Source organism: Pinus tabuliformis, chromosome 9 (assembly GCF_031772625.1).
Source record: "Pinus tabuliformis cultivar Carrire ecotype Pingquan chromosome 9, CPIR1, whole genome shotgun sequence".
Classification (NCBI taxonomy): Eukaryota; Viridiplantae; Streptophyta; class Pinopsida; order Pinales; family Pinaceae; genus Pinus; species Pinus tabuliformis.
The window spans coordinates 1,980,860,878-1,980,886,000 of NC_142307.1; the positions used below are offsets into that span (position 1 = coordinate 1,980,860,878).

The following is a 25,123-nucleotide window of genomic DNA, read 5'->3' on the forward strand; positions in this document are numbered from 1 at the left end:
TTGCCTCTCCAGAACTAGAAAATTCTTCCAGAATCACTTCTGATGCTCCCTCTAAGCCTCTATGCCCCTTCTGGCTCAAACTTCTTTCCCTACTGAATCATTGAAACTTGGTAGCTTGATCTACCAAGGAAACTCACTCTCCTAATGTGTCCCTCCTCACCCCCATCGACCTTCTCTTTTAATCTCTCGTCAGTGAACCAATGACCATGATTAGATATCTATCAACAAATAAGATCATCTCTGAGTCGATCTATGTAAATTTCTAGAGAATTCTCACCTTTCTCAATTAATTACTGTTAATTAATCACTTTTCCTAAGTTAGACTTAAAAAATATTTAATTATTTATTAATTAACTTAATTGGGTTATAGCTAGCCGTTTGCTCTTGAAACGTTTTCTCGGTTTTGGAGACCTTGTGTTTCTTAGCCTCTCCAACTAAAGTCAAGACTAAAACACTTGTATGATACTACAAAATTAACATCGACTTTGTTGATCAAGAAGCAAACATCTATCTCTCTTTTTATTGTTGAGGCAAAATACATAGCAATTGTAGCTAGTTGAACTAATATTTTGTGGATGAATCAAACCTTACATGATATGAAGCTAACTTATGCAAATCCTATTCCCATTATCTATGATAACACAAGTGATATCAACATATCTAAGGATCTTTTTTTACATTAAAAAACCAAACATACTCCCATAAAATACAACTTTCTTAGAGAACATGTTGCAAATTAGGTTGTGAGACTAGAGTATAGTCCCACAAAATAACAAGTTGCTAATATATTCACCAAGACCTTTGCACGAGAACCATTTGAGTATTCTAAGGAAAAAGTTAGGAGTGATTTCTCTCTCCTCTTTGGACTAGACCTTATTCACAAGTAAAAGGGCAGTTGTCCAAATAAGTGCAAGGATCGCTGAATATCAGAGATCAAGTTTCCAAGGTACAGACAAGTCCACATGAATCTCACCTTAGCACTACATAATCACAGGGGGATATTAGTTGCACAGGGCATATCTAAACTCTTTTCTATTGATGTCAAAGGGGGAGAATGAGCAAAAATTGACATGATGAGATGCCTTATGGTTATTGATACAAATATATTCAAAGGGGAGAGGATGCAATTGGATTCTCAAAAGAAAAGGAGGAGAGTTAACGAAATAGTAAATGGAGAGAATGAGCAAAACAACAACAATGTTTGGTGGTGTTTCCATCAATGTTGAAGGGGGATATTATACCTACAATGTTTGGTGGTGTTGCCATCAATTCCAAAGGGGGAGATTGTTGAGAAAAGTGTTGTCATTGATGTCAAGTCTAGTCATTGATGTCAAGTGAATACAAGTTCAAGGGGATTTTTTTTTGAGAGGTTGATGATGGCTACTAGTATAATGGAGCCTATTCATCAAGGTAGTTTTTCTCTTAGGTCAATTGGTCAAATACATGTAAAGTGGTAAGTTGGATAGTCCTCTTAGATACCTTTCCAACAATATATGGAACTTGGAAAAACTCCTAAGGGATTGGGAGTTATCTCAGTTCAATGATTTTCTGTGTTCTAAGGTGCATGGCTCCACATAGAGCGAAATTTTGGGACCCCCAACCCCGCCCATTATCTGTCAGTCATACGAGAGGCCCTACAATGAATATCGGCCACTGGATCTAGGTGTTGGGTGATCTATGCCTTGGCATGCTAAAATAATTGTGAGGGGATTAGTCGCATAAACAACAAATTTCAAATCCCCCCTCCTCTGTTAATCATCAGATAGGTAGCGCCCCCCCCCCCCACAATAAACCTCGATTGTTGATAGGATGGAGGCTAACCTAATCAATGACAAATTGATGTATGAGGTGCGGGTGAAATAATAGGGTGCCACGGTTAATAGAATCCACGACTAACAAACTCTGTGGTAAGGGAATAATCCCATTAACAGATTAGGGGCACACTGCAAAGCTTAGATCAAAGAAGTTTATAGAGGCACAACTAATAGAGAGTGCTAGACATAAGTCTTTCTAGCACTTTAAATGATGTGAAGTTTAATGTCTAAGATTTTTAGATAACAAAGGAAATTGACGAAAAACCATCAGACCCCTATGCCTTCCTTATGTACTTGATGACGTGGCAAGAGAAAAATGACAGAATATGACTGGTCAACACCAAATGTTGTGGCAACGAGTTGGTAGGATATGTCAACAAGATGATGACGTGGCATGGATACATGACATGTATATTTGGCAATTTCAGTGCCCAAGTGGACCATTTTCGAGTGACACTTGGCACCACTCATAAGGTGACACATGTCATGTTGTTGACGTGGTGTGGAAGTTGGAAGGAAAACATGGCAAAGTTGATACATCATTGTGCTACAAAGGTTTAAATTAACAAGGTTATAGAGGAATGGTGTGATGGTATGGTTGATAAAATTCGAGAGAAAAAAACAATTTTGTTACCCGATGTACAAGTTCACGTCATGGTGTGGAGGATTACATCAAATTTTTGGTGAGATGGGCAATGACGCAATTGATGAATGTGCTAGATGGGAATGTATTTGTCATGCAGACAAGCATATTCACATTTGCGCCTCATAGGATTAGCAAAGATGTTATGATGACACATTGACAATGGGGCACAATGAGAGATGGAAAGTACTAAATAGAAAAGGAGCCTGTCATGGTTAAAAAACATAAAATCCATGCCCGAGGCATTTTCAAGTAACATAGAAAAATTGTGAAAAACATAGAACCTAGACCCCCTTTCCATATTAGAGATAGTAGGTGGTGATGCGATAGAAAGACAATGTGGCTCAATAATAAAGTGACATGTGGTAGATAGGTGGCCATGATGTGGTGGGTTTGTACACGACACATGACAAGTGTTTTTATCCCAATTGGGTGGCCAACTAGTCCATTTTTAGGTGACATGCGGATGAATCACAAGGTGCCACATGGCACAATGACATTAGCATAATGTCGTCAAGTGACATGGAATACTTTCAAGACTTGCGCTAAATGTTTGTTTGGAAAATATTTTTAGGGTTATGTTGTTTGGCCAAAATATTAAAATAAGGCTAAGTGGGCCTATGGAGCATCCGAATCTAACACATATTCAACTTATCTAACATATCGAGGCATTCAAAGTGTTTGACAACTAACAAGATAATAACTCACCTGGATACATGATATGAGAGCATAGGTAAATGGGTTAAGGTTTTGCAGTGGACAAGGTTCCATAAAAGGAGTATGTGATGCATTTGATAATTTGGCAAGTAAACAAAAAGGAGCTAGATTTATATTTTAGGAATGAAAGGTTAAGATATCATCGATTAAATCCATTGGTATAGCTCATGGTTATGTGGAAAAGGAGCTAACAAGAAAGGGGCCACAAAGTTCAACGTTGCAACGGATTTGACATTCCAATGAACTGCAATGAAATTTGACATTTTGTAATGATAATTTTGGCATTCAAATGCCAAAATGAAAAGGACTAATGGACATTGAAAACATAACAACAATTCAAAAATATTCCATTAGAGTTAAAAAGAGATGAATAGCTAGTGAAGAGTATCAAAGAATTTAATGAAGAGATATCAATTAATTCTATAACAGAACTAAAGTTAAACCAATAGTTAAACTTAGAAATATAAAATCAGAGATCAAATATGAAGCTTTATAAGCAACAATAGCATTACAAAAAGTGTATCTTCAGAGAATAGAAAAAGGGTGCCTGAAAGAGTTGAATAGAGAATTATTTTATAAATGTTTTGTAGAAGAGAAGCCCCAAGATATCAGTTTGAAAATTAATTAAAGAGGAATCTTAGAGGCGATTCAGGTAGGTTCTGCATAATAGGGAGTTGTTGCTTCCTTTCACTTGGTGTTGATAAAAAAGGACTTGGTTCTTCCTTTAGGTTGGTGTCTGAAAAATCAACAAGTTGGTGCTTGTAAAGAGAAAGGAGGTTGAAGCCTTCAATAGGTTATAGCCTAGAAATTGGTGTAATTTGAAGTTGTAGCTTTATTTTGCATCAAAATTAAAAGGAGATTGTGGTTTTCCCAGTTGGGTTTCCACGTTAAAATATTTTTCTCAAACTTTATGATACTGGTGTGATATTATTTGTTATTGTGTTGCTAATTATTTTTATTTCGAGAAAGGAATTTTTAAAATTGTTAAAATATTGATTCAGCTCCCCTCTTAGTATTTTCTTGGTTTCTAACACATAATACAAACCCTTAATCATCACCAGTAACCATGGTGTTATATAAGAAAGGAACATGGTGTATGTGTCTTGATTTTAGGGTTCTCAATCAATGACGATCAAGGAAAGATTTCCCATTCTAGTTATTGATGATTTCCTAAAAAAAATTCATGGAAGATTTTTCTTCACTAAGATATATTTACGTTTAAGATACCACCAAATTAGATTGGAAGAGCCAGAAATCCCTAGGACAACTTCCAAAATACATTAAGGTCATTAAGAGTTTGTGATGCCCTTTGGTCTTTATCATGCTCCATCCACCTTCTAGATGCTCATGAACAAGATTTTCTAACCCTTCCTACATAAGTTTGTGCTAGCCTTCTTCGACGATATTTTAATATATAGTAAAGCATGGGATTGACACCCAGAGTATTTTGATAATTCCTTGCAATGTTGAGGGAAACCAATTATTTGTGATGTGCTTTTGGGGATTGTAAGGTTAAATATTTTTGTAACATTGTAAGTCATGAAGGAGTAAGAGTTGATCCTGAGAAAAGTGGAGGGCGTGAAAGATTGGCTCTATCTCAAAAACACTAAAGAGATTGAGGGGATTCTTAGGAATTAAATGATAATATAAGAAATTTGTAGTTCCCACAAGTGCACTTCTAATGAAGATTGTCTTTGTTTGGAATGAAGAAGACACACAAGCATTCATTTCTTTAAAGGATGACATGTGCACTAATTCAATATTAACAGTTCTTGAATTCATAATAATTTTGTCTTGGAATGTGATGCCTTAGGTAGAGGTATAGGAGGAGTATTGACACAAGAAGGATGCCCCTTGGAATTCACTCGTAAGCAATTATGTGACCACAATTTGGAAAAATCCACATATAAGAAGGAAATGATGATTGACTATATTTCATGTAATGTACACTTGGTATGTTAGGATATTCCGACACATAGGAAATAGTTAAGTACAACTTGGTCTAGTATAGAGTTAGGTATAGAGTTAGGTAAAGTGTGTTTCTTTACCGTTGTACATTTTGTAACTTACAATCCGACGGTCACGATATGTAGTGATCCGACGGTTCATTCTCTCCTCGGTATTACCGACACTTGATCCATGGCTTGACACCCGATTGGTCCATGAATTCTATTTAAAGCGCATGGAGGGTCATTTGTAGGGTAATCCGTGCATGAGAGAAGCTTATGTAAATTTTCATTCTTTGATTAATAAATTGCCTGAAGTGGCCGCGTTGGCTCAGGCCGTGGACTGTTTCCCTCTTTGAGGGTTTTAACCACGTCAAAAATATTGGTGTATTGATCTGTGATCTGGTTGTGAGCGGTGTCCTTTTGGTGTTCTTTCTGAGGAACTTACCCTGTAAATTCCTACATGGTATCAGAGCTATTTGAGGGCCGCGTCCGTTGGTGATCCAAATCTGAAGCCGGTAGAACTGCATCCGACTGCCGTTTCCTAGATCTGCTGTTTCTGACTGCTTTCGGGCCGAGAGGACTGCTCTGTTGTGTTCGGAGCATCTGTTCCAGTGAGGAACCCCTTTCGTTTCACGCGAAAAGGTTTCCGGTAGCCCTAGCTGCGTCATTTTTAAGATCTAGAGGTATACAGTCTTTATTTGCAGTTTACTGTTATTTTCTCTCTGCTTATTTCGGTTTCGGTTTATTTAGTTTTTTTTTAACCGGATCTATACCTTTCATTTCTGCGTATGCTCTTTGCCCTGCGACTTTGTGCGATCTGGGCAAATCAGAAACAGAAAGGAAGGATTTTTCTCATGCGTATGCTCTTTTCCCTGCACCTTAGTGTGATCTCGGAAAATCAGAAACATTGAGAAAAATATTTAGTTTTTCGGCTAAAGCTAACTTTGAGCTGCAAGGTTCATTTTTGAAAATATTTAGTTTTTTGGGTAAAGCTAACTTCGAGCCGTAAGGTTCGTTTTCTTTGCATGTCCGTGTTGGGTTTTGTGTTTTTTGTTTTGTAGGGAAAAAGAGCTTTCTCAAAGCAAGCACGCAACCCAAAGCACCCCCCCCCCTCTCTCTCTCTCTCTCTCTCTCTCAAATTTTTTGTATAGATCAATTGGTTCAAAGCTATTTTAAGAGAGTAGAGGTTTTGGGTTCAAGTCTCCATTTTGTGGGGGCGGATTTTTTCATTTCCGCATATTCCCGCACTTCGTCGGCAACTTCAACAACTTTTTTTCAAAAAGCCATAACTTCCTCATCCGGAAGCCTTTTTCAGAGCCGTTCTCTCTCTCTCTCTCTCAAATTTTTTGTATAGATCAATTGGTTCAAAGCTATTTTAAGAGAGTAGAGGTCTTGGGTTCAAGTCTCCATTTTGTGGGGCGGATTTTTTCATTTCCGCATATTCCCGCACTTCGTCGGCAACTTCAACAACTTTTTTTCAAAAAGCCATAACTTCCTCATCCGGAAGCCTTTTTCAGAGCCGTTTTTTTTAAACCAGCCTAATTTTTCGAGATCTATCCATTGGAACACTTACTTTCAGCATCTTCAACTTCAGTTTCTGTTGAAATGGAAAGTCAATACCAAGTTACCCTTGACAGCACCAACTACTTCCAATGGTTGTCCTACATGGAGGATTTACTTAGAAGTAAAGGTCTCTACCGAATAGCCACAGGCCAAGAAAAGAAACCGAAAGATGAAGACAAGGCTGCTAAATGGGAAAATAGACAAGATCAAGCATGTGGTTTGATAGGGATGTCTATTTCTCCAGATCTTAGATTCCATATTGCAGAACTTGAAACTCCTCATGAAGCAATGGAACAAATCAATAAAGTTTTTGGGATTAAAAATGAAATTAGAGCCCATCAACTTGAAAATGAGTTGCTTACATTGGACCCTAATAATTTTTCTTGCATTGAAGATTTCTTGTCTAAGTTCAAGACCCTTAGATATCTTTTGGAAGGTGTTAAGGTTAAGAAAGAAGATAGTAACCTTATTTATTCCATCCTTACTAAGTTGGGACCAGCCTACTCTGTATTTGTTTCCACCTTCCATTCTACAAGGGAAGCCTTCATTTCTCAAGGAAAAGACTATAAGCCTCCTTCCTTTGACTCTTTTTGTGATTCTTTAATAAGAGAACAAGAAAAACTCTTACACCTTGGTCTTCTTAATCTTGGAAACTCTTCCAAGAAAGCGTTAGCCGCCCAGCAGCAACCAAATTCAAAGAATCCTAAGAAGTCATATCCTAAAAAGAATGGTCCTAAACCAAACAAGGGTCCTAAGCAAACTCAACCTCAAAATGAAAGATCATTTCAGCAAAATGATAAGACCAATAAAAACAAATGGAAGAAGACTGACAGACATTGCAACTTTTGTAATTGAGATGGCCACTTAGAATCAAAGTGCTTTAAAAAGATGGAAGCCTTGGAAGCAGCAATGAAGAAGCATAACATCCATTTGGGGCAATCTTCAACTTCAACTTCATCTTCAGGAATGGCACTTTCTGCATGTGGTTGTCAAGCATCTCGGTCTGGTTATGCATTAAATGTATCTTCTTCTTCTCATTCTCATGAGTGGCTCATTGATTCTGGAGCTTCTTATCACATGGCCAAAAACAAAGCCATGTTTTCTTCTTTAAATGATTGTAACACCAAAAATATATATGTTGGTGATGATAGATCTCTTAATGTTGTAGGGACTGGAACTGTTCATCTAGACAATGGTCAGTTTAATGATGTATTATGTGTTCCAACCTTATCCTGCAACCTTCTATCTGTATATCAGATAACTCATTCAGGTGAAGGTAAAATCATTGAATTTTCACCTCATGATGTTGTAATCAAGGACTTAAAAGATCCTAAACAGATTTTGGCTACTGGCATTGCTGATGATTCTACAAGGTTGTATAAGTTTCACAACTTTGGGTCATCAAATCTTCCCTCAGTATTTGTTGCTCATAACGATGAAGTGAGCAAACTTTGGCATGAGCGATTTGGTCACTTAAACTATCGCTCCCTTCAGCATCTATGTAAAGAAAATATGGTGACAGGTCTTCCTATGGTATCTTGCAGAGATGGTGTTTGTTTCGGATGTGTACTCAGAAAACATCATCGGGACAGTTTTGAAAAACGTGCCTCTTGGCACGCCTCAGCCCCTTTACAGCTTGTGCATAGTGATTTATGTGGTCCACTTCCAGTTGTGTCATTCTCTGGCTGCAAGTATTTCTTAAATTTCATTGATGATTTCTCCAGACGCACTTGGGTATACTTCTTAAAACTCAAGAGTGAAGTATTTAACACCTTTTTGGCCTTCAAGGCCTTTGTTGAAAAACAATCTGGACATCAAATTCTTAAGTTAAGATCTGATAATGGCGGAGAATATGTTAAAAACACATTCATCAACTATTGCACTGAGAATGGAATTCAAATGCAACATACTGTCCCATATACTCCACAACAAAATGGTGTAGCTGAAAGGAAGAATCGCACCTTAAAGGAAATGGCTAATTGTATGCTACAATCTAAAGGACTTGGTCTTAGTTTTTGGGCAGAAGCAATTAACTGTGCAAATTACATAATAAATCGCACTCCTACTAAGGTTCTAAAGAATATCACTCCAGAAGAAGCATGGAGTTCAATTAAACCAGATGTAAGTCACTTTCGTGTTTTTGGAAGTGAAGCATGGGCCCATATTCCAGATGAAAAGCATAAAGCTTTAGAACCTAAGAGTGAAAAATGTACTTTTGTTGGATATTCTGAAGATGTAAAAGGCTATAGACTTATTCCATTTAAGTCCAAAAATGTTATCATTAGAAGAGATGTAAAATTTGTTGAAAATATATCGGCCTGTGAGCCTAGTCCGGCGGATGTGCCACCTCTCTCTATCTCTTCTACTTTTGAAAACATTTCTTCTTTAGATGATGAAAGTGAGGATGACAATCCTCCCCCACCATCTCAGGATCCCCCTTCAGCTCCTGAGCTTCCAAAATGGGTTCGTGCTACTCGAGATGCAGCAGGTGATCTTGCTGGTGATCCTACAAATCAGCGACGCACACGTTCTCAGTTCGAGAGAGCCTCTTCTTTACTGGCTCAAGCTCCAGTAAATTATGATCCTGACACCTTTGCAGAAGCTTCAGGCCATCCAGATTGGGAAGCAGCTATGAATGAAGAATATCATTCATTATTGGCAAATGATACATGGGATCTTGTTCCTTTACCAAAGGGACGAAAACTTGTTAGATGCAAATGGGTTTACAGAACCAAGTATGGACCAGATGGGAAAGTTGATAAACATAAAGCTCGTCTTGTTGCTAAGGGCTTTTCACAGGTTGAAGGCATTGACTACACTGAAACCTTCTCCCCTGTTGCCAAAATGAACTCTATCCGCCTTGTTCTTTCCCTTGCTGCCTCTTTCAAATGGGAATTCCATCAGATGGATGTTAAATCTGCCTTCTTGCATGGGGACTTGCATGAAGAAATCTATATGGAACAACCCATTGGCTTCATACAAACAGACTCCAGCCTTGTTTGTCGACTTAAGAAATCCCTTTATGGTCTCAAGCAAGCTCCTCGGGCTTGGTATGCCAAAATGGATAGCTTTCTTTTAGAATCTTGCTTTTCTAGGTGTCATTCTGACAATACTGTCTACACCAAGAAAGTGGGCAACTCTCTTATCATCCTTGTTCTTTATGTTGATGATCTTATCCTTACTGGTAGTGATCCCAACCTTATAAACCATGTGAAGTCTAGCCTCAAAAGGAAATTTGAAATGACAGACTTAGGACACTTACACTATTTTCTCGGTCTTCAAGTCTTGCAATCCAAGGAGGGTATTTTCCTTTCCCAGTCCAAGTATGCTTGTGATATTCTACGTCATTTTCACATGGAAGACTGTAAGCCAGCCCCTTCTCCCTTTCAGTCTGGAGTCAAACTCTCAGTCACTTGTACTTCTCCTGAAGTTGATGCTACCTTATACCGTCAACTTGTAGGAAAACTTTTGTATCTAACCCATACTCGTCCTGATCTTTCCTTTGTTGTTGGCCTTGTTGCTCGGTTCATGCAAAACCCCCGTGAAAGTCATTGGAAAGCAGCTAAAAGAATACTTCGTTATGTTCGAGGTACAGTTCAGTTTGGGATTCATTACAGTGCCAAAGCATCTCCTCTATTGGTTGGTTTCACTGATTCCGATTGGGCTAGTGACCCTGATGATCGGAAGTCTACTGCCGGTTATGTCTTCACTCTTGGTTCAGGACCTATTACATGGGCTTGTAAGAAACAGGGTGCCATTTCTCTTTCGTCAGCAGAAGCAGAGTATCGTGGTGCCGTGGAAGCTAGTAAGGAAGCCTTGTGGCTTCGTCAGATCCTATCAGAGTTTGGCTTTGAGCAGCAGCATCCGACTACACTTTGGTGTGATAATCAAAGTGCCATTCAGCTATGCAAAGATCCAGTTCAACATCAGCGCAACAAACACATTGAACTGCACATGCACTTCATCAGAAAGCTCATTCACGACCATGTTCTTGAAGTGCAATATTGTTCAACAGATGATCAAGTTGCAGACATCTTCACAAAGGCTCTCACAGAGGCGAAGTTCACTAAACTTCGATTTATGGTTGGTTTTCAGGAAGTTGTCACTAAGGGGGGATAGGCTCTAGTGCCTCCTTCCTTCTCCTATTGTGTCATATTTGTAAATCCTTCAATCCTATCCCAAGTTGTTCTTAAGGGGGGATGTTAGGATATTCCAACACATAGGAAATAGTTAAGTACAACTTGGTCTAGTATAGAGTTAGGTATAGAGTTAGGTAAAGTGTGTTTCTTTACCGTTGTACATTTTGTAACTTACAATCCGACGGTCACGATATGTAGTGATCCGACGGTTCATTCTCTCCTCGGTATTACCGACACTTGATCCGTGGCTTGACACCCGATTGGTCCATGAATTCTATTTAAAGCGCATGGAGGGTCATTTGTAGGGTAATCCGTGCATGAGAGAAGCTTATGTAAATTTTCATTCTTTGATTAATAAATTGCCTGAAGTGGCCGCGTTGGCTCAGGCCGTGGACTGTTTCCCTCTTTGAGGGTTTTAACCACATCAAAAATATTGGTGTATTGATCTGTGATCTGGTTGTGAGCGGTGTCCTTTTGGTGTTCTTTCTGAGGAACTTACCCTGTAAATTCCTACATGGTAGTCATATCCCATAGGAAGGAATTTTCAAATCAATATTGACCATCATATTCTGAAATACTTCCTTGAACAAGAATTGTCTTTAGCAGAGAAACATAAACAGATCAACAAGATGTTCGGATATGATTATGGGATCATATATGTTTGTGTTTTGATATGAATCATAAAATTCACCCAATTCCACATTAATTTTCAACCCGGGGCTCGACTGGTTATTTCAAGGATATCATGCAAGATATATGTAGGCCACAATTTCCCTATGCAAGATTGAACATTCAATCATAACATAACAATGTGTAAAATAGAAAATAAGAGTAACACCAAGTTAAGACTCACAAAAACACACTGAAATCATTACGCAACAAAGAGAACACAACAAAAAATAAACCTACACACACATTCATCTAATCCAACAACACCTGGTCAAGAGAGTGGGACCAACTCCCTGATCAGGGTTGTGGCAAGATTGCGATCTATAAAATACTCAAAAGATCAAAAATTGTATTAATCAAAATATATCATTATAGAGTTATGTTGTTACAACTTGAAAATATCATATATCTCCTAGTGGTGGCTTTCCCAGCCCCGTAATCAATACTTATACATGTCATAAATCAACTGACAGTCATAAGATTACAGTAGCTACCTGCCTACAAATACATAGTGGTTCTTGAGATACAACAAAATTCAAAGATAGCACTTGTGTTGGCCGAGAGGTTGATCCACCACTTGCAGCTGATATCCAAAGATAGCGTTGCCAGCTCAACAGTCATCATATGTTGAATCATGCCTTTGATCATCATTCCTCCAAATCTGCACGAAAACTTAAGTTAGCAAGTTGCTTTAGGCAGTAATCCCCTATGACTATGCTTCAATGATTAAAAATTCACAAAGACATGACAATAGGTGTACCTTCACTATTTAGAATAAAAATTGACCAACAAGGGCATGAAATGAGTACAGGAAAGGGATAAAAAGGTGGGTAAAAATAGGAAAAATTAGCAACCAACATCTCCCCCCAACTAGCCTTTCTGCATGTCCTCATGCAGCTCGTCTCCTACGCAGATCTGTGTTAGAGCCACTGTGGTCAACATGGAGCTGTGCAAGGTCATACTTCACAGCCATTTCTGTTCCAGGAACCTTGTATCCATCTATGTGAAGGACTTCCTTCCACCAATCCTTGTGTACCATGTAAGCTGGTGTGTACTCTTCAGCTAGCAACCAAACAATGGGAAAATGAAATCTCATACCCATCCATCGGGTCCCACAGGTTTGAATGCATGCGATATATCGTGGTACTCTGTCCAAATCTCGAACAAAATTAGGGGCCCCAAAAGGTTTGCGTATTCTTACTGCAGTTGATGATAACACCCATCGTTCCTGACAGCCAGCCCATGCCTCCTCCTGACAAGTAAAAATTTTCTTTGTACACATGTCAGCACACCACTTCTGTGTTGCCAGCATCTGATCCCTCCGTCCTTATATTCCCAAGAAGCTATGATGTTTGTTAAAAATATTCATATCTTGACAATGCTTTGCCTGAACTACAAGTGACCTGTTCGCTTGGTTCTCTTCGAACATGTCGAAGGCTTTTCTCCACTTAAACTGGTTAAGCGTGAAGGAGGTGAAGGATCTCAACTGAATATCCCCCACCTGTGGCACTGGGTTGAATGATTGATCGGTCCCCAGAAAATAATAATGCATGTAGAGTTCGCACATCAAGCATTGGTTCATAATATTGTGTCCCTTCATGATCCACGAAAACTGCACCGCATCTTCGATTTTGTGACTTATCTACTGATGTATGCTCTCCAAATAGAAGAACATGTAATTTTCATGGAGGAACAAAGCATAACTATGAGTAGGAGGTCGGCATGCCATTACCTGCTGCACCAGAGCGAACATTTCATCTTTGTTAGCCTTCAGTAGCTGCACCTGTTCTTCTAGTTCCTCAATTATTTTCTTCTAATTTTCCTGTTGCTACTTGGTTTTATCCATATGAGTCACATAATTGGTCACTATTCTTGCATATTCTTCTCGAATCCCTTGCACTCCTTCCTGATGGGCTTCCAAAGAGATAGACCCCTGTTGAAGATAAGATGTGATAGCCTGCCATTTCTGGATTTCAGCGATGAACAAGAATTCCCACGACTCAAACAGATGTGACAATGGTTTGATCTATATTGTTGCTAAAGTGGTTTCGGTTGCAGGATTCACAGCATCCCGACCGACATTCTTCTTGTGCTTCTTCACCCATTTTCATAAGCGTAACACCTACTTCCTTAAATTAATAATCTCCAATTTTAATTGCATATTTTCTTTGAATTGTGACCAATACATTTCTTGGATGGGGGCCTTTCTTTTTGCGTACTATTCAATAAACTATTTCCTGATAACGACCTCCTCCATTGGTCTCGAGGCTGATGTTGGATTTGTAGGGTTGATGTTAGGAAACTCATCCATCGGTTCCTGATTCACCCTTATTTCCTCTCTCCGCTCCTCAACTCGGGGGATGGCCCCAACATTTCCCTTCACAGGTCTTGAAACCTCTACATTTTCTTTGAGTGACTCCAAAGCCACCGTAGGCCCTTGCAGAGAAGCATTTTCGACACCTTTTTCCTGTGGCTACTCTGATTGCTCTGTTGTCTGGTTATCCTCCTCCATCTGCTCAAAAATTAGTTCTAGCCCTTGTGGGATGATACCAACAACAACATTCTCTTCCAATGGCTCTGTGTGAACAACACCAACCACAAACAACAATGTCTTCAATTATTTTCTCAAAAATTAGTTTTGACCCTTGCGGGTCGATACCAACAACAATGTTTTATTCTAACAGCTCTGTGCAAACAACACTAGCCATAATTTCTTCAACTTGTCCCACAGCCAACATTGGTTCTTGTGTAACAATGTCGATCAAAAGTCCTTCGATTTGCCCAATTTGTCCACCAGTTGACATTGGTTCTTGTGTGACAGTGTCGATAATGGTGCCTCTAGTTGTCCCTACAAATTTCAGTATCGGGGGAGAGATATTTTATTTCATAGAGCATATAGGGGTGTGAAATTTCCTTACCCCTCTTGGCAGGGAGGAAGAAAGTAGAGAACAAGGGATATCCTCCTCGATTTCCATCCTTTCTGCACCTGTTGCTTTAATTCCTTCTCCTTCCCCTAGCTTTTCTGCACTTTCCTTCTCCTTTTCCTTTTCCATATGATTTTTTGGTCTGGTCGCTTCTTCGGCAGTCGACACTGGTTGTTGTGTAACAACGTCAACCACAACTTCCACTTCTTCCATTGGTTTCTCCATCACTTTGGCAGGCGATGCTGGTTCTTTTGTAACAACACCGCCTACAATTTCTAAGCTAATGCAGACAATTCTTCCATCAGCTTAGTGGTGTACGCTAGTTCTTGTGTAACAACGTTGACTACACTTCCTTCCACTTCCATCGCTCTAGCTTCCAAATTGACAGTTGATGCTAGTTCCTATGTAGCAGCACCGTCTGCACCACCTTCTACCTCCATTTCTTCTTCTTCCAGGTGAGCAATCGATGCTAGTTCTTGTGTAACAGCATCGTCTGCGACCCTTTTCTCAATTGGCGATTCTGCTGCAGCCTGCTTCGTCACCAATACTTCCACTTGTTCGACAGATGACGCTCATTCTTGTGTAACAACATCGTCTGCAGCTTCTTCTTTTGCCACTAATCCCTCTTCCTCTCTTGCTGGCATCATGGTCGCAAGTTCTTCTTCTTCCAATTCAGTGAATTGTGGCCAAGCCACAGAAGTTTGTGACAGGGCATGCACCAGCAGAAGCTTGACAAGCCCATGGTTTGTGAGGACCACCAATGGTTGTCGTGACCGACTAGATGACCATGCCATTAATCGCAAATTATTCCATAAGAAATGTGACATATCTAGAGAATGCACACGATAGAACTGAAGGCATGCAAGAAGTTTGAAATGGTATTTGAATAGGGTAGCAAGCCGCCCTTCACAAGTGATGTATCGCACCACGAAATATGCGACCTTAGCCCATGGATGTGGCAAAGAATTCCGATCATATCCCCTTCCCTTTTGAACCACAGTCTCCCCTGCCTACAAGAATAATTCTGAAAATTATCGTAGAAGTGATTCCAAGCGAACCATTTCTTCCCACCTTGCGGAAATCCGCTAATAGTCAAAAGAAATTCCTCTGTGACAGGAATGTCCAACCCAAAAACTATGGAATAATTCCTGTCCAAGTTCAATGCAAATTCGATTGTAACGACTTCATGGAATCCTTGCAACCTCTCAAAATAAGTATGTCACCTTGCATTTTGAAAAACTTGCCATACATCTGGATGGCGTCGAACATGCGTTGTGTCTTCAGGTTCATGCCTAACAACTTGCCCACCCATTCTACAAATTGCTTTGTAGCAGTGCTCAAAGTAGCAACACTCAAAGTAGCAACAAAACCATTGAGGAGAGCATTAGCTAGTAAGGTTACGATGACAAGGATTGCGGTTGCAAGGGATGCGGTGAAAGGGAAATCTGGGCGAATATTATGGAAAAATCCATGGTGGATTATGGTAACTAATGGAAATTATTACACTGCGTTGGAAAGGACCATAATTCATTTCAATTGTACATGGTTCAAGTTCCAATGCATATATATAATTGCGCAAGGAATGGTGAAGATCGAAATGTTAATGTGGAGTGCATGAATTGGCGCGAGGTTCAACTGCAATGATGATGAATCATTATTGCTGTTAAATGCGACACATTTAATACTACTATAGTACCTCCCCCCAACTAAGGGATCACCATCTGTGATCATTTTTAGTCATGTCATAGGTGAAATGTCAATCAAATTGGGGACATACCTAGCGACTTACCTTGACGGAGTAACAACACTAAAGCAGTAAAAACATCAGTGTACTTAGATAAAATCGTGATGAACAGAGTAACAACACCGGAGGAGTACCAACAGCAGTGCACTTAGACAAAATCACGACGAACGGAGTAACAACACTAGTGTACTTAGATGAAATCGTGACAACAGAGTAATAACACTGGAGGAGTAACAACACCAGTGTAGTACTTAGGCGAAATCAACATCTGTAGAATAACAACAATAGAGGAGTAAGAACAATAGTGAAGTACTTAGACGAAATCAACATTTGCAGTGTATCAACACCAGAGGAGTAACAACACCAGTGGTGTAACAACACCAGCAAAGTACTTGTAGGAAAAAAAAATAGTGTAGTACCAACATTCTATATATATATATATATTTAAGAAAGAGGTGCAGAGGAAGAATTCTTTGCACTAACAATTTCAAAACCAGAATTATCACAGAGATGTTTAATAAAGGAGTCTTTGGAAACTGGATGATGATACAATTTGAGGCGATGTCCATTTATAATCAGGGGAGTATGTGCCTCATCGATTGTTACAAGTCTAACAGTCCCGTTATCAAACACCGTGTCAACTTCATATGGTCCCATCCATCTAGAGAAGAGTTTTGCTTTAAAATATTTGAACCGAGAGTCATAGAGAAACACCCAATATCCTCTTTGAAACACATTTTTCTTGATAAATTTATCATGCCATTTAGTTCGTTGTTGCTGAATTATAGCAGTGTTCTGGACAACTACCAAACAAATTTCATCCAACTCATTTAACTGTTCCAGTTGGTGTTTTTGGGCTTCTAAAAGATCCAAACCTACTTCAAGGGTTGTCTTGAGCATCTTAATTTCGAATTCCACTAGAAACAAAGGGATTTCCCATAGAAAAGCTCATATGGTGAAAATCTTGTTGTGTTCTGCCATGTTGTTCTATATGCCCAAAGTGCCTCAGGAATCTTTTCAGCCTAGTTCTGGTGATGGTTTGCTATAGTCTTCGTAAGGATATTCTCCAACACTTTATTTGTACTCTTAACTTGACCATTCGCCTGAGGATGATATGGAGATGTCACCTTGTGCTTGATTCCATACTTCTTCATAAGTCCTGCTATCAGATGTGATGTGAATTGTGCCCCTCCATCTAAAACTATCTCTCTAGGAGCTCCATATTGAGAAAAAAATTCTTCGAATAAGAAATCTAAGACAACTTGTTCTGTTGCTTTCACAACAGCCTTGGCCTCTACCCACTTTGTCACATAATCTGTGCATACCAGAATGTGGACTTTCTGATGTGAGGATGGATTGAATGGCCCAATGAAATCAATAGCCCATTTCTCAAAGGGCTCAAGAACTAGTTGAGGCTGTAACAACATCTCATCTGATCGACCATGTTGTCCCATCCGTTGGTAGCTATCACACCCTCAAACATATTTCCTTGCATCACAAAAAATAGAGGGCCAATAAGTACCCCATCTGTAACACCTTATGACCTATCCTCTTATCTGCAAAATGCCCCCCATAGGGGCCATCATGAGAAACTTTCAGGACATCATAGATGTCACCTTTGCCTATGCAACACCGAATTTGTTGATCAAGTCCTGTATAAAAGAGGTATCCCTCTATCCACGAATAGTGGGCACTATGATGGATAATACTTCGCTGCTCTTTGTATGGTAAGTGTTGAGGTACTTTTCCTGTAGCAATATAGTTAGCAATATCTGCATACCACAAAGTGTGAGTAGAAATTGCAAAAAGATGTTCATATGGAAAAATATCCTCTACAGGTGCACCTTCATCACTAGTATCCAACCTAGATAGGAAATCTGCAACTACATTATCTTTCCCTAGCTTATCTACAATGGTAATATCAAATTCTTGAATTAATAATAACCATCTCGTAATACGACCAGGAGTTATTGGTTTATTCATCAGATACCTAATGGCTGTATGATCAATGTGCACAAAAGTGGGATACCCTATAATGTAATGTCGAAACTTATTAATAACATAAATAACAACCAAAAAATATTTTTCAGTTACCATATAGTTCAGTTCAGTAGGAGTCAAATTCTTGCTGACATAATAAACCGCATACAGTTTCTTGTCCTCCTGTTGTCCCAAGACTTCCCCTACTACTGTGTGAGAAGCATCTATAGAGATATGAAACGGGAGCTTCCAGTCAGGACCACGTAATATCGGAGCTTTGCAAACTAGTTCTTTGATTTTCACAAAGGTTGTTTCACATTCATCTGTCCACACAAATTCTGCATCCTTAGGTAACAATTGAAAAAGTGGAAATGCTATCTTAGATTTTTTTTCTTCTATAAAACGTCTATAATATTCAGCATAACTGATGAAACTACGTACTTGTGTCAGTGTCTTAGGTGTAGGAAAATTTAATATTACCTCTACCTTGGCAGGATCAACCTGAATTCCTGCAACTGAAAGCAGATGTCCCAACACTATTCCTTCCTTCATCATCATATGGAATTTTATTGTACTAAGAGAAACATGTGTTTGCTTACATATTTTAAGGACTTTCTCTAAGTTTTCTAGACCTTCTTCAAAGGAATCCCCATATGGGGTGAAGTCATCCATGTAGATTTCAACACTATCATTGACTAGATAAAAAAAAATCCCCAATATTGCCCGTTGGAAGGTAGCAAGCGCATTACAGAGACCAAATGGGAGGACTCAATATGCAAAGGTTCCCCAGGGGCATGTAAAGGTAGTTTTATCTTGATCCTCAGGGGCTATTTGGATCTGGTTGTACCCACTAAATCTGTCCAAAAAGGAGAATAAATTCTTTTTGAATAATGTATAAAGGACCTGGTCAATAAAAGGTAAGGGAAAATGATCCTTCTGAGTTGCTTTATTTAATTCCCTGTAATCAACACAAATCTTCCACTTGCCATTCTTTTTCAGAACAATGACTAGTGGGGATACCCATTGACTGTCCGAGATTGGGTAAATAAATCCCACATCCAATAGTTTCTGTAATTCGTCTTTGACAATGTTCTTTAAAGCAAGATTCATTCTTATTTGTGGTTGCCTAACATGTCAACATTCTTCTTTAATGTATATGTGATGAGTGCATAAATTAGCAGGGATCCCTTTCATGTCTGTATATTCCCAAGCGAAGGCTTCTTTCTGTTCTTGAAGGACTTTTAGTAATCGTTCAGTCTGGGAAGGTGAAAGGTCAGGATTAATATTCAATGTCCTCCCTGGTTTAATTTCTACAGGATTATTGTTACAGGGTACAATTATAGGAACATTTTCAACTTCAGTCTCTGATTCAATAACTTCCTGAACATTGCAACTGATAAGATATTTTAATAGTTGATAGGTTGAATCAGAAACAAAATTAGGACTGCTAATAAAAGCACTAATGGCATCATCTTATGTTTCATCCTTAAAACAGAGGGCTTCACAATAGTAAGAATTGGTCTAATTTCTTCATTTTTAGGTTTGAGCCCTTTCACAGGTAGAGGTTTTTGTGTTAAGGTAAATCTTGGTTTATCTGATGAACTTGGTTCTGGAGGGGGATAAAGAATAAGATTTTGTAACGTCCCATTGGATATTACCATATTTCCCGACTAACACCCAATGTAAGCATCTGTGGTTGCAAGCCAAGGTCTTCCTAAAATCAAAGGATGCCCATAGGTTGGGGATTGGGTATGTAATACTAAAAGATCAACAGGGTACTGCCACGAGTCTACTGAAATGGTTATATACTCCAACTTCCCTATCAGTCTTATAGTAGATCAATTTGCCAATTCTAGGACGGTGGGAGTTGGTTTAAGGTTTCACAGACCCAAGGTAATCACAGTTGCAGAAGTTATAACATTAATTGTTGCCCCCAAGTCTACCAACACATTTGGGATATCAACCCCATTAATCTGTACTATAAGAATCGGGTTCCCTAGATCCTCGTACTTAACAGGTATAGACTTCCCCAACATTATATCTAATAATTTTCCCATAACATGAATAGTGAGTGGATCCTTTGGTTTTCTTCCAAGTTTCTTAGAGCAATATTCTTTAATTGTTTTGGCATAAATCGGTACGTCCTTCATAGCCTAAAGTAAGGGGATTTTGACAAATAAGTTTTGCAATTCCCCTAAAAAGTCAAATTCAGGATGAGGACTCTGTTTTCTCAAGGATAGTCTCTTAGGATAAGGTGGACTAGTCTGACATCCTCTAGTAACAATTGTTTGAGAAGGGGGTTGTTGTTCCATAGGAATTTGTGTTGACTCATCCCCAGTTGTTCCAACAGAATTCCTAGGTTCTGGTTCTGAGACTTCATCATCAATATGTTCAACAATTATTGGTGAAGTCTGAGTATTCACCACTCGACCAATCCGAAGACTTAATTTGTTACATTTCGCGGTGGCAATACTGTATGCAGGGAGGTTGAGTGTCTCAACTTGTTGAGCCCCCGTATTGTTTGGATTTGGGTTGGACTGAATAGGTAGTTGTGGACGAAGAGGAGGATTACTGGTGGAGGCATTAGAGGGTACTTGTAACTGTTGTTGTGGCATAGGATGGGAGAATTGTCCTGAAGGATGAGGAGGTCCACGCCAATTCTGGGATCATGAAGGAGTTGGACCAGACTAAGGGAACCATGTGTTAGTCCCCTAAATTGTACCATTTTTGACCATCTTTATGTCCTAAAACCATAACCATTTACCCCTGTTTTACCTATCATTTACGCCCTCATCTTGCACTAGTGCAAGAATGATGACACATTTCACATTTACTTTATATTTTACATTTTTAATTCAAACTTAGCATTTATTAATTATTATTACGTGATTTCTCACTTGTAATTACTTTTGTAACTCATCGATATCTCCTATGTTACTTAATAGTTAATGCTTACCTTGACCGCTGATTTTAGTGCAGAATGGATCTCGCACCAGTGCCAGCACCGCGATTATCAGATCTCGCACCAGTGCCCGCGATGCGAATCTTGGCAGCAAATCCGGACCCCCCTTGATTGCTGCCTATTTTTGCACTGCCTTAGCCATGACCGCCGAACACATCTGAAGGCAGCCGAGTCCCAGCTATGACAGCAAGGCAATCTAGAGTAGTTGAGGTCGGATTTGGGAGAAACAGATAGTTGAAGATAGCCACGACCTGTTTTGTTAAAACGCCTAATTTTGAAGGCCGCAAGCTTATTTTGTAAACAGTTATGCAATCTGTTGTAACGAAATTCTGCAAACAGCATGTAACGAGATGAATGATCCTCTTGGCCTTCGGCCGAGGATCTATATAAGAAGCAATGTAGATAGGACAAGTTAGAAAAGAATGATTAAGTGTATAGAACAGAGATAGAACCAGGAAGGCGGTAACAGGTCTGTCTTTTGTTATCGCCCAATCTGGGCTGGATTGTAATCATGTATGTATTTGCTTTATGACTTAATAAGAAGAGAGAGAGATGCCTTACTATTCTACATTGTGTCTTTCATGTTTCGAATGCTGATATATTGAGCAAGTGCTAAGCAATGTTTTTAATTAAAATGGAAACGCGCTGGTTGGCTAGGGCCCAGCCAACCCAGCACGTTGTCCCTCTTTTCTGTTCCCTTTAATTTATGCTTTAAACTGGCAAGTGTGATTTACTTTAAAGCCTTTAAATTCTTGTTTGAGTGAGAGCAGATCTGCCACATGAAGTAGTTAATTTTTCCTTTCATGCATCTAATTTCAATTGGTTTTCCCCGCCTGGTCCAAGCAAGAGAAAGTACCTGCGCCAGTGCACGTTGGTGTGCTATTCACTTTCTGCACGTTTTGCTTGGTTTTCCCCCGCTTGGTACGAGCAGGAGAAATTACCTGCACCAGTGCACGTTGGTGTGCTCTTTCACTTTCTGCAAACCTGTTTGATTTAGTTTTCTGCCTGGTTTAAAGCAGAAGGACCATTCCTACACTAGTGAAAGATTGTGTGATGCAGTAATTCTCTTTAAGTTATTTCTAACAAATTTCGTACTTTCACTAATATTTCATAACAGGATAGATTACAAGGATTGTTTCTTTCTTTCTGCAATTTGATAAACTTAGAAACAATCACCCTTTTATGAAATTTGGCTTTCTAACACTTGCAGTGGTTAAGCATTGATTTCAAGGATTAAAAGTTAAAGTGTTGGAAGCTCTGGTCTGGCACAAGAACTAGTTTCTTATTGCTTGGACTGAATTCTCTGGACTTGAGAAATTTTGGACCTTACACGAAAGAAAAGCACTTTTAGTACATATATCATTTTACACCCTCAACATAAATCTTTGTTCCCTCACTAGTACAAGATAGATTCTTGTGAGAAGGAAATATTTATATAAGCAGGTTTGAAGGGCCCATCTATTGAAGACTGCTAAGGTGTCTTTGCTGGAAGAAACACACACTTAGTAGTTAGTCAATAATAAGCTAGAGTAATTTCCCTTTTCTTCTAAATCTCTTTTGCAAATGCATTTTCTTTTGTTCCAGTCTTATATTATTTCTAGCAATTCAAGTTGACTTTTCCTCTATAGTTTGATTCTGCAACCTTTCCTTTAAAGAAAGTAGGGATTGATATTGGAAACATTCATACCATCTCTGGCATTGCCTGTGCTTCATCTCTAAGTTTACGAATCCCCCGGGTTGACAATTTAAGTGTTGAGGAGTTTACTTAAGTGTAATTCCTGCACCCAACATTTTGGCGCCGTTGCCGGGGAGGCGATTTGATTTGGTAAGAATTTTCTGATTGTACAATAGAGGTAATTTTTTTTCTTTCAGCATTGTTTGGGAAAGATTTCTCTTTTGAAGGAATTTTACTGGTGTTAATTGATTTTTTACAACATATTTTTATTAGAAATTACTTGTTGTTTTTATTTCTTTGAAATGCATGCCTAGGAAAGGTAGGGGTTCAAAGCCCACTAAGGGCCAAAAGAATTTTGAAAAAAATTCTCATATTGGGTCTCCTTCCATGAGTAGGAAGCCCAATCAAACCCATCACGCAGGAACAATCCACATGGATTTTGGTGACAACAATTCAGGTGTGGTTTAGCCTGTCGAGAGTAAGAAATAGACAATGCAAATCATGAAATTTATGTGGAAGGATCTGGTGAAAACCAGGATCAGGTAAGCGAAGAAGTACAGAATCTCGTGGATGCTGGTTTCATCTATCCTATTTCTGACAGTCAGTGGGTCTCTCCCTTAGTACTAGTACCTAAGAAAGATGGAAGATGGAATATTTGTAACTATTATCGAGAATTAAGAAAGCCACTCTCAAAGATTATTTTCCTCTCCCATTCATTAACCAAGTGCTTGATACCCTTGCAGGAAAGGAATACTTTTCCTTTTTGGATGGCTTCAGTGGTTATAACTAGATACAGATTACACCCAAAGATCAAGATAAAACTACCTTTACATGTCCATGGGGTACATTTGCTTATAGAGTGCTTCCCTTTGGATTATGTAATGCCCCGGCTACCTTTCAAAGGGCAGTCTTGGCTATTTTTGCTGATCTAGAATTTGTGGAAATTTATATGGATGACTTTTCTGTGTTTGGTAATTCTTTTTAGGAAGCTCTTGAAAACTTGGAAAAAGTACTTCTTCGTTGTGAGGAAGCTCATCTTGCTTTAAGCGACAAGAAATGTAGATTGATGTGCAAAGCAGGAGTGGTACTTGGTCATTTGATTTCTAGTAAAGGTATCCAGGTCGATCCAACAAAGATTGAAATCATTTTGCATCTTCCTGCACCTAAAACTCAAAGGGAAGTAAGAGGTTTTCTAGGACATGCTGGTTACTATAGGAGATTCATTGAAATTTTTTCTAAGATAGCTGCTCCTCTTTTTAGACTTCTAGCTAAGGATAGTGAGTTTTCTTGGACGACAGCTTGCCAACAGTCTTTTGAAACATTGAAGGAAAAGTTAGTATAGGCACCAGTTCTAAGAGGTCCTAACTGGTCTCTGCCTTTTCATATTTCCTCTGATGCTTCAGATCTGGCTATTGGCGCAGCTTTAGGACAAGAGGAAAATAAGCAATCCTATGCTATTTATTATATTAGTAAGAATTTGTCTTCTGCAGAATTAAATTATACAGTTATAGAGAAAGAGTTTTTAGCTGTGATTTTTGCAATTAATAAGTTCAGACACTATATTACAGGATATGAAGTATTTGTACATACTGATCATTCCGCAATTAAGTATTTGATGAATAAACCATTAACTAGTGGTAGAGTGACTAGGTGGTTACTTTTGTTGCAGGAGTTTAATATTACTATTGTAGATAGACCAGGAAAATCTAATGTTGTAGCAGACTTTCTTTCTAGATTAGATAATCCTGGTGAAACTACTCCTGTTAATGATGACTTTCCAGATGAACATATTTTTTCTATGTCGATAGATTCTCCGTGGTTTTCCGACATTGCTAATTATTTGGTTACTGGAAAAACACCACCCCACTTGTCTGCTCGTGAAAAGCGGAATATTATTCAGAAAAGTGTTGCATATTCCTGGATTCAAGGAGATCTCTTTTACACAGGCCCATATTTGATTATCCATAGGTGTGTAAGAGAGGAAGAAGTGTTTGACATATTGAAATTTGCTCATGATGAACCATGTGGAGGCCACTTCGTTGATAAGTGAACTGCATATAAGGTGTTATGCGCTGGTTACTATTGGTCGTCCTTGTTTAAGGAGGCCTTACAGTATGTCAAGCATTGTGATAGCTGTCAAAGAATGGGTCAGCCTAATCAAACCAATGAAATGCCCTTATGTCCTCAGGTTATGATAGAGCCATTTGAAAAATGGGCTATTGATTTTATAGGACCAATAAATCCAACATCATTAAGTAAAAAGCATATCTTGGTTTGTAAAGATTTTGTTACAAAATGGGTAGAAGCTAAAGCTGTTTCTTTTGCTACAGAAAAGTTGTTGATT

General features: G+C 38.9%; 1 pseudogene; it reads right to left on the reverse strand.

Annotated features, from left to right (window-relative positions):
- LOC149156952 (large ribosomal subunit protein uL10-like) overlaps positions 1 to 14,643 on the reverse strand; it is a 124,543-nt pseudogene extending 109,900 nt beyond the window's left edge.
- Positions 14,644 to 25,123: the final 10,480 nt, after the last annotated feature.